A 10,344-nucleotide genomic window follows, 5' to 3' on the forward strand; every position below is an offset into this window, starting at 1 on the left:
CCCCAACGGGGATCCCGACATAAACTCACAACGTAGCTCTTCCCGCCTCCATTTCATCTTCAAAACGACAGCCTTGCAAAGTGAGAGACGGCTTCCACAGCAGAGCGGGGATTCGGACCAGCGTCTCTGACAGTAATCCAACACTACGCCACAACAGCTCAGAGATGCAGCTCGCATGGTAAACTGGGCTTTGTACCTCGGTGACAGTGGCGTACCTAGGCAAACTGGAGCCCTGGGCAAAACCTGAGTTTGATGCCCCCCCATGGGCAGTCACCCTCCCCCACCGTGACCAAACAAAAAATTTTTTTCCACCAGGTCGTTTCAAAGTCACCATCACATTATAGAACATGTCCCAACTCACAAACCCGAACACAGCAGAAATATTTTTTTGAAAACTTTTTCAAAATGCTTTCAAAATAGTAATAATAACCTTTATTAGTCATTGAGAGAATAAAAGAAATAAAGAAAACAAGCATTGGCAGGAAGGGGGTGGATTTAAAAGGAACATCTGGGGAAATGCCTGCTGTCAGGGGTGAAATTGTTAAGATAGCAGCACCAAAATTTCCAAGTATCTTCATGAGACCCTACTCATGATACCACCCAGGTTTGGTGAAGTTTGGTTCAGAGGATCCAAAGTCATCAACACTCAAAGGTGTAGCCCCCATCTCCTATTAGCTCCCATTGGAAACAATGGGGGATGAGGCACTCCCTTTGGGAGTCCATAACTTTGGACTCCCTGAACCAAACCTCACCAAACCTGGGTGATATCATCTGGATAGTCTCCCGAAAAATCCCTGAAATTTTGGTGCAGCTAGCCTAAAAACTGCGCCATCTGCAGGCCCAAAATCCCACAGATGAACCTGCAGTTTTTGCGCCCCCCACAAGGCGGCGCCCAGGGCAACTGTCCACTTTGCCCAATGGGAGGAACGCCTCTGCTCAGTGATGCCTTGTAGCTTTATAAGCGACAGTTGAAACCAATGGTGGTTTATTGGGAAATCAGCATTAAAACCCCAGATATCACCACAGCAACACAGAAATGCCGTGTGGCGCAATCATTCAAGGCACACGCAGGGACGATCATGGTGTTGGCTCTTATGGCTGTATTATGAACATGGCTGGCCACTACGGTCATCTTCAAAGGGCCTGCCTCCAACGCTTTCCTCTGCCCCCTCCTTTTGGCATCTTCCACCAGTGGGTGAGAACTATTTTGTTTCATTTCGTATTCCCTCAATGATGCCTCCTTCCCAGCCAATGTTTTAAATGCCTTGGTGAGGGCAAATAAACAACAGAATTTTAAAAGCAAAAGAAAAGACAACTTCAGATAAATGCAGAGCGTTACTGACTCTGGGTGGGGGGGGGGGGGGGTGGGGGGGGGGGGGGGTGGGGGGGGGGGGGGGTGGGGGGGGGGGGGGGTGGGGGGGGGGGGGGGTGGGGGGGGGGGGGGGTGGGGGGGGGGGGGGGTGGGGGGGGGGGGGGGTGGGGGGGGGGGGGGGTGGGGGGGGGGGGGGGTGGGGGGGGGGGGGGGTGGGGGGGGGGGGGGGTGGGGGGGGGGGGGGGTGGGGGGGGGGGGGGGTGGGGGGGGGGGGGGGTGGGGGGGGGGGGGGGTGGGGGGGGGGGGGGGTGGGGGGGGGGGGGGGTGGGGGGGGGGGGGGGTGGGGGGGGGGGGGGGTGGGGGGGGGGGGGGGTGGGGGGGGGGGGGGGTGGGGGGGGGGGGGGGTGGGGGGGGGGGGGGGTGGGGGGGGGGGGGGGTGGGGGGGGGGGGGGGTGGGGGGGGGGGGGGGTGGGGGGGGGGGGGGGTGGGGGGGGGGGGGGGTGGGGGGGGGGGGGGGTGGGGGGGGGGGGGGGTGGGGGGGGGGGGGGGTGGGGGGGGGGGGGGGTGGGGGGGGGGGGGGGTGGGGGGGGGGGGGGGTGGGGGGGGGGGGGGGTGGGGGGGGGGGGGGGTGGGGGGGGGGGGGGGTGGGGGGGGGGGGGGGTGGGGGGGGGGGGGGGTGGGGGGGGGGGGGGGTGGGGGGGGGGGGGGGTGGGGGGGGGGGGGGGTGGGGGGGGGGGGGGGTGGGGGGGGGGGGGGGTGGGGGGGGGGGGGGGTGGGGGGGGGGGGGGGTGGGGGGGGGGGGGGGTGGGGGGGGGGGGGGGTGGGGGGGGGGGGGGGTGGGGGGGGGGGGGGGTGGGGGGGGGGGGGGGTGGGGGGGGGGGGGGGTGGGGGGGGGGGGGGGTGGGGGGGGGGGGGGGTGGGGGGGGGGGGGGGTGGGGGGGGGGGGGGGTGGGGGGGGGGGGGGGTGGGGGGGGGGGGGGGTGGGGGGGGGGGGGGGTGGGGGGGGGGGGGGGTGGGGGGGGGGGGGGGTGGGGGGGGGGGGGGGTGGGGGGGGGGGGGGGTGGGGGGGGGGGGGGGTGGGGGGGGGGGGGGGTGGGGGGGGGGGGGGGTGGGGGGGGGGGGGGGTGGGGGGGGGGGGGGGTGGGGGGGGGGGGGGGTGGGGGGGGGGGGGGGTGGGGGGGGGGGGGGGTGGGGGGGGGGGGGGGTGGGGGGGGGGGGGGGTGGGGGGGGGGGGGGGTGGGGGGGGGGGGGGGTGGGGGGGGGGGGGGGTGGGGGGGGGGGGGGGTGGGGGGGGGGGGGGGTGGGGGGGGGGGGGGGTGGGGGGGGGGGGGGGTGGGGGGGGGGGGGGGTGGGGGGGGGGGGGGGTGGGGGGGGGGGGGGGTGGGGGGGGGGGGGGGTGGGGGGGGGGGGGGGTGGGGGGGGGGGGGGGTGGGGGGGGGGGGGGGTGGGGGGGGGGGGGGGTGGGGGGGGGGGGGGGTGGGGGGGGGGGGGGGTGGGGGGGGGGGGGGGTGGGGGGGGGGGGGGGTGGGGGGGGGGGGGGGTGGGGGGGGGGGGGGGTGGGGGGGGGGGGGGGTGGGGGGGGGGGGGGGTGGGGGGGGGGGGGGGTGGGGGGGGGGGGGGGTGGGGGGGGGGGGGGGTGGGGGGGGGGGGGGGTGGGGGGGGGGGGGGGTGGGGGGGGGGGGGGGTGGGGGGGGGGGGGGGTGGGGGGGGGGGGGGGTGGGGGGGGGGGGGGGTGGGGGGGGGGGGGGGTGGGGGGGGGGGGGGGTGGGGGGGGGGGGGGGTGGGGGGGGGGGGGGGTGGGGGGGGGGGGGGGTGGGGGGGGGGGGGGGTGGGGGGGGGGGGGGGTGGGGGGGGGGGGGGGTGGGGGGGGGGGGGGGTGGGGGGGGGGGGGGGTGGGGGGGGGGGGGGGTGGGGGGGGGGGGGGGTGGGGGGGGGGGGGGGTGGGGGGGGGGGGGGGTGGGGGGGGGGGGGGGTGGGGGGGGGGGGGGGTGGGGGGGGGGGGGGGTGGGGGGGGGGGGGGGTGGGGGGGGGGGGGGGTGGGGGGGGGGGGGGGTGGGGGGGGGGGGGGGTGGGGGGGGGGGGGGGTGGGGGGGGGGGGGGGTGGGGGGGGGGGGGGGTGGGGGGGGGGGGGGGTGGGGGGGGGGGGGGGTGGGGGGGGGGGGGGGTGGGGGGGGGGGGGGGTGGGGGGGGGGGGGGGTGGGGGGGGGGGGGGGTGGGGGGGGGGGGGGGTGGGGGGGGGGGGGGGTGGGGGGGGGGGGGGGTGGGGGGGGGGGGGGGTGGGGGGGGGGGGGGGTGGGGGGGGGGGGGGGTGGGGGGGGGGGGGGGTGGGGGGGGGGGGGGGTGGGGGGGGGGGGGGGTGGGGGGGGGGGGGGGTGGGGGGGGGGGGGGGTGGGGGGGGGGGGGGGTGGGGGGGGGGGGGGGTGGGGGGGGGGGGGGGTGGGGGGGGGGGGGGGTGGGGGGGGGGGGGGGTGGGGGGGGGGGGGGGTGGGGGGGGGGGGGGGTGGGGGGGGGGGGGGGTGGGGGGGGGGGGGGGTGGGGGGGGGGGGGGGTGGGGGGGGGGGGGGGTGGGGGGGGGGGGGGGTGGGGGGGGGGGGGGGTGGGGGGGGGGGGGGGTGGGGGGGGGGGGGGGTGGGGGGGGGGGGGGGTGGGGGGGGGGGGGGGTGGGGGGGGGGGGGGGTGGGGGGGGGGGGGGGTGGGGGGGGGGGGGGGTGGGGGGGGGGGGGGGTGGGGGGGGGGGGGGGTGGGGGGGGGGGGGGGTGGGGGGGGGGGGGGGTGGGGGGGGGGGGGGGTGGGGGGGGGGGGGGGTGGGGGGGGGGGGGGGTGGGGGGGGGGGGGGGTGGGGGGGGGGGGGGGTGGGGGGGGGGGGGGGTGGGGGGGGGGGGGGGTGGGGGGGGGGGGGGGTGGGGGGGGGGGGGGGTGGGGGGGGGGGGGGGTGGGGGGGGGGGGGGGTGGGGGGGGGGGGGGGTGGGGGGGGGGGGGGGTGGGGGGGGGGGGGGGTGGGGGGGGGGGGGGGTGGGGGGGGGGGGGGGTGGGGGGGGGGGGGGGTGGGGGGGGGGGGGGGTGGGGGGGGGGGGGGGTGGGGGGGGGGGGGGGTGGGGGGGGGGGGGGGTGGGGGGGGGGGGGGGTGGGGGGGGGGGGGGGTGGGGGGGGGGGGGGGTGGGGGGGGGGGGGGGTGGGGGGGGGGGGGGGTGGGGGGGGGGGGGGGTGGGGGGGGGGGGGGGTGGGGGGGGGGGGGGGTGGGGGGGGGGGGGGGTGGGGGGGGGGGGGGGTGGGGGGGGGGGGGGGTGGGGGGGGGGGGGGGTGGGGGGGGGGGGGGGTGGGGGGGGGGGGGGGTGGGGGGGGGGGGGGGTGGGGGGGGGGGGGGGTGGGGGGGGGGGGGGGTGGGGGGGGGGGGGGGTGGGGGGGGGGGGGGGTGGGGGGGGGGGGGGGTGGGGGGGGGGGGGGGTGGGGGGGGGGGGGGGTGGGGGGGGGGGGGGGTGGGGGGGGGGGGGGGTGGGGGGGGGGGGGGGTGGGGGGGGGGGGGGGTGGGGGGGGGGGGGGGTGGGGGGGGGGGGGGGTGGGGGGGGGGGGGGGTGGGGGGGGGGGGGGGTGGGGGGGGGGGGGGGTGGGGGGGGGGGGGGGTGGGGGGGGGGGGGGGTGGGGGGGGGGGGGGGTGGGGGGGGGGGGGGGTGGGGGGGGGGGGGGGTGGGGGGGGGGGGGGGTGGGGGGGGGGGGGGGTGGGGGGGGGGGGGGGTGGGGGGGGGGGGGGGTGGGGGGGGGGGGGGGTGGGGGGGGGGGGGGGTGGGGGGGGGGGGGGGTGGGGGGGGGGGGGGGTGGGGGGGGGGGGGGGTGGGGGGGGGGGGGGGTGGGGGGGGGGGGGGGTGGGGGGGGGGGGGGGTGGGGGGGGGGGGGGGTGGGGGGGGGGGGGGGTGGGGGGGGGGGGGGGTGGGGGGGGGGGGGGGTGGGGGGGGGGGGGGGTGGGGGGGGGGGGGGGTGGGGGGGGGGGGGGGTGGGGGGGGGGGGGGGTGGGGGGGGGGGGGGGTGGGGGGGGGGGGGGGTGGGGGGGGGGGGGGGTGGGGGGGGGGGGGGGTGGGGGGGGGGGGGGGTGGGGGGGGGGGGGGGTGGGGGGGGGGGGGGGTGGGGGGGGGGGGGGGTGGGGGGGGGGGGGGGTGGGGGGGGGGGGGGGTGGGGGGGGGGGGGGGTGGGGGGGGGGGGGGGTGGGGGGGGGGGGGGGTGGGGGGGGGGGGGGGTGGGGGGGGGGGGGGGTGGGGGGGGGGGGGGGTGGGGGGGGGGGGGGGTGGGGGGGGGGGGGGGTGGGGGGGGGGGGGGGTGGGGGGGGGGGGGGGTGGGGGGGGGGGGGGGTGGGGGGGGGGGGGGGTGGGGGGGGGGGGGGGTGGGGGGGGGGGGGGGTGGGGGGGGGGGGGGGTGGGGGGGGGGGGGGGTGGGGGGGGGGGGGGGTGGGGGGGGGGGGGGGTGGGGGGGGGGGGGGGTGGGGGGGGGGGGGGGTGGGGGGGGGGGGGGGTGGGGGGGGGGGGGGGTGGGGGGGGGGGGGGGTGGGGGGGGGGGGGGGTGGGGGGGGGGGGGGGTGGGGGGGGGGGGGGGTGGGGGGGGGGGGGGGTGGGGGGGGGGGGGGGTGGGGGGGGGGGGGGGTGGGGGGGGGGGGGGGTGGGGGGGGGGGGGGGTGGGGGGGGGGGGGGGTGGGGGGGGGGGGGGGTGGGGGGGGGGGGGGGTGGGGGGGGGGGGGGGTGGGGGGGGGGGGGATTGGGGGAGGGGGGTGGTGGGGGGGAGGGGGGTTGTGGGGGGGGGGGGGATGGTGGGGGGGGGGGGGGGTTGGGCAGGGCCGGGGGGGGGGGGGGGGGGGGGGGGTGGGGGGGGGGGGGGGTGGGGGGGGGGGGGGGTGAAAGGGGGGGGGGGGGGGGGGGGGGGGGGGAGGACGGTTGGGGGGGGGGCTGGGGGCGGGGGAATTGGGTGGGGGGGGGGGGAGGCGGGGGGGGGGGGGGGCGGGGGGTGTGGGGAGGGTCAAGGGGGGGGGGGGGGGGGGGGGGGGGGGGGTGGGTGGGGGGGGGGGGTGGGATGGGAATTGTAGTCCATGAACATCTGGAGAGCCACAAGTTGCAGACCCCCGTTCAATGGGAAAGGTGGACAATAAATGAAGAAAATAAAATAATCTTCTGGAATACCATTTCCAGTTCTGGGCGATGCACTTTAAGAAACTTGAAAACTGGTTGGGACTGGTTCAGAGCAATTTCCACGCTGCCTGCAAGGGCAGCCCCAAACAACATGTGTTACAGTAGCCAAACTGAGAAGCTGCAAAGGGGCTGAGTTGCTTTATTTATATATATATATATGTGTGTGTGTGTGTGTATGTGTGTATACATACACACACACACTATATATATATATACACACACTCTCTCTCTCTTTATATATATATATATACACACACAATATATATATATATATATATATTAATAATTTCTATACAATAATAATACATACTATATATATATACACATTATCATTAATAATAACACATATATATATATATTACCACATATATATATTAATAATAATAACACACACATATATATACACATATATACACACGCACACACATTACTAATACTCATATATATATATTAATAATAATAATAATGACGCATATATATATAATAATATATATATACAATAATAATAATAATACATATAAATATATACACATAATAATAATAATAAACAATAACACACATATATATATATTAATATATACAATATCAATAACACACGCTAATAATAATAATAATAATACACACCCCACCCTCCCCCGGAGGGCTCAGGGCGATGAACATGAATATACAAATAGAGCACAAAATAAAATCAATAAATCTCAAATAATTAAATAGATCATAATGAAATGGCTCTATACACTTTGAATCATTAAAACCCCAGTTTATTGGTACCAAAGTACAATAAATAATACAACAGGAGGCGACCTGCTAACTAATCCCCTAAAAGAGGGGAGGGACGGCAGGATTCACAGATGTTAAAGGGGGGGGGGGGCTGATGTGCCGAAAGCCATGAGTATAATTCTGGAAATTCTTTGCACATGGTCTGTATGCTTCTTTTTCCTCCCCTTTCTGGGGTGAGCCGTTTAAGTCTGTTGCAGCCCCCCCAGCAAAGAACAGACTCACAAATACTTACAGATTAAAATAGATCCTATACAGGGTCAACAAAGTCCACAGATTTCTCGGAAAAAGCAGATTCCAGACCTGTGATGCCTCAGATCAGGGGTAGGGAACCTGCGGCTCGAGAGCCGCATTTGGCTCTTCTGCCCCACGCTGCGGCTTCACGATTTGTTGCCAGCCTTATTCCTTTTGCCCGCCCTGCAGGCAGCAGGGCGGGCGCACCAACTGCCCACGGTCAGCTGGGCCGCGCCGCGGGCTTCCCCTCTCGCCCGCCCCGTTGGAGCGGGGCGGGTGCTTTCCCGGCGGTCGGCGAGGCCGAGCTGCCGGCTTCATCTTTGTCCGCCCTGCAGGCAGCAGGGCGGGCGCATCCATGCGCTTCTCAGAATGAGCGGAGTAAAAGGTTAAAAAAAACCCTATATATATATATATATATATAGTGTTATCTTTATTTTAAATGTCAAAAATTATTTGCGGCTCCAAGTGTTTTCTTTTCCCGTGGAAAATGGGTCCAAATGGCTCTTTGAGTGTTACAAGGTTCCCTACCCCTGCCTCAGATCTATTAAAGACTCTTTTTTCGTGTCAGTTTCCCCACTCTTTGTGTGTGTTTTTAGCTTTGTTTTAATTCCCAACTATGTTGCACAAGTTTCAAAGCAGGGAAGCAACACGAACACTCCCCCACGTAAATAAACACTGTGCCTTGGAAACTCTACAGTCAACAAACCCTAAGTCAGTGGTGGCGAACCTTTTCGAGACCGAGTGCCCAAATTGCAACCCCAAACCCACTTATTTATCGCAAAGTGCCAACATGGCAATTTAACCTGAATGCTGAGGTTTTAGTTTAGAAAAAACATTTGGCTCCAAGGCACGTGTTACTCAGGAGTAAGCTTGGTGGTAGTCGGTGGCTTTGTTTTGAAGCAACTGTGCAACGCTTCAAACAGGTGAATCACGACCCTAGGAGGGTTTACTCAGAAGCAAGCCTCATTGCCAGCAACCGAGCTTACTCCCAGGTAAAGGATCACGCTTTAGTTCTTCCCATGAAAATCGGTAGGGTTTAACAGCGCTTAACAGGGTTACCTACACTGCTTCCCCAAAACTAGGTCTTAGGTTTAGTGCTAATAATCTCCCTGAAATAATTGCACTATTATCACATGACGAACTCTCTGCCCTAAGTCAACTACCACTGGAGGGTGCTCTGCACCATCCCCAACTCAGCAATTCCAGGAACAGGAACGAACCTCCTGCATATGCAGGAGACAGGGAATGCACTCTGCACATGTTCAGAGACAGTTGTCGCAGAAGGGTTTCCTTGCTTTAGGGTGGAATCCCGGAAGTGGTGCAAGTCTTGCTAAGTTTTCAGCCCCTGTTAGAGTTGCCAACTCCAGTTTGGGGGATTCCTGGAGACTTGGGGGTGGAGGTTTGTCACTCCACAGAGTCCCTCCCAGATAACTGGGCTGGGGCGGGTGGAAACCCGTCGTAATCCCGGGAGATCTTCAAGACTCCCCCCCCCACCCCCCGAGAGGTTTGCTACCCGAGTGATAAGATACACACCAATATAGTAACTACTCCATGCATTAATTACTCTCTCTTATTAATGCATTCACTAAGCAGGGACATTGCAGCAAGGGAGTGAAAAAATAAGGACTCCAGATCAATGCGTTCCCGCCAGGGATCCCCTCTTTACTTTTCGCTCACCCCACTTACCGGGACCCGTTTTGACCCAACCGGGACTCGAACCCACAGCCTCACAAGACCACCTCGGCGCGGCAAAGCCCCACCGCGCTTGCGTCGAGCAGGAACCAATCGGCGTCTTCGCCGGCGTTTGTCGCTCCGGCTGACGACGAGGGCGGGGTCAGCCCGATGCCTTCGACACCCCTTCCTTGCCGGCCAGGCTTGCTGGTGGCGCATGCGCGTTGCCTCGTTTTTGCAAACAAACAGGCGCTTCCTTTGCCCGGGTTGCAAAGAAGATTGCGGAATAATTAAAATTAAAAAAGAATGAATAATTATTTTTCCATGTTTTTTTCCATGTTTCCATTATTATCCATAATAAATAATAATTTTTCATTACGCATATAATAATAACAATAATAAATAATAATTAAAAATAATTTTTAGAGGCGTTGCAAGTGCAGATGGTTGCAAAGAAATGCCAAGAAATCAGGGAATCCCGCGTTGCCAACAAGCCGGGAGCCTAAGAGCGGGCATTGTCTGGACAGCCCTGCTGTTCAGTCCTTTGAATCACAACTATTATCCAAATCCAAATCCAAAAACCTTTATTAGGCATAAAACCAGTGCCAAAACTATTATCATTTTATCCTACATCTTTGTGTCCAGATGTATGCTCTAATTTTATGCCAATAAAGGTATTTGTACTTGTACTCCTATTCTTCCAGGGTAACCCTGTTGTGGCTTACTCAATGCCCGCATAGTTCACCCTCCCTTGAGTCCTAGGAATGGAGACTGAAGCCACAAAACAAATGTGGATATGGCCACAGCTTCCCTGACCCTTCCAAGCCAGCAAACCAAAAGGATGTGAATTGCGTTTCATCCAAATTTGCAAACCTCCCAAGGATTTTAACATGGCCCCCTGTGCGTGTATCTGCGATCTTAGGCCCCTTCCGCACATGCAGAATAATCCTCTTTCAATGCAGTTTGAGGCTGGCTTTTACTGTGCGGAATAGCAAAAGCCACTTGCAAACAATTTCTTCTTATTTTCCTATCTGTTTTCTTCTGTGCAAACATGTTTTTGGGGGGAGCTTTTTCTACTAGCTAATATGTGGGGCTACTGCCTGTTCTGTTCTATAGGCATGGCTGTATGTTTACTTTTGAACTCCTTTGTATGGTGATGCCATCTGTCTATTGAATTATTGT

At 68.0% G+C, this 10,344-nt stretch overlaps 1 long non-coding RNA gene across 1 annotated transcript; it reads right to left on the minus strand.

The window, feature by feature from the left end:
* Positions 1-45: 45 nt before the first annotated feature.
* Positions 46-9,343, minus strand: LOC125424453. Its single transcript, XR_007243239.1, has 3 exons — positions 9,178-9,343; positions 7,285-7,287; positions 46-57 (listed from the first exon to the last, which is right to left on the minus strand). It is a non-coding gene; the product is annotated as an uncharacterized LOC125424453 (long non-coding RNA).
* Between the last annotated feature and the right edge of the window lie 1,001 nt (positions 9,344-10,344).

The sequence above is a fragment of the Sphaerodactylus townsendi genome, linkage group LG17, assembly GCF_021028975.2.
Source record: "Sphaerodactylus townsendi isolate TG3544 linkage group LG17, MPM_Stown_v2.3, whole genome shotgun sequence".
Taxonomy (NCBI): Eukaryota; Metazoa; Chordata; class Lepidosauria; order Squamata; family Sphaerodactylidae; genus Sphaerodactylus; species Sphaerodactylus townsendi.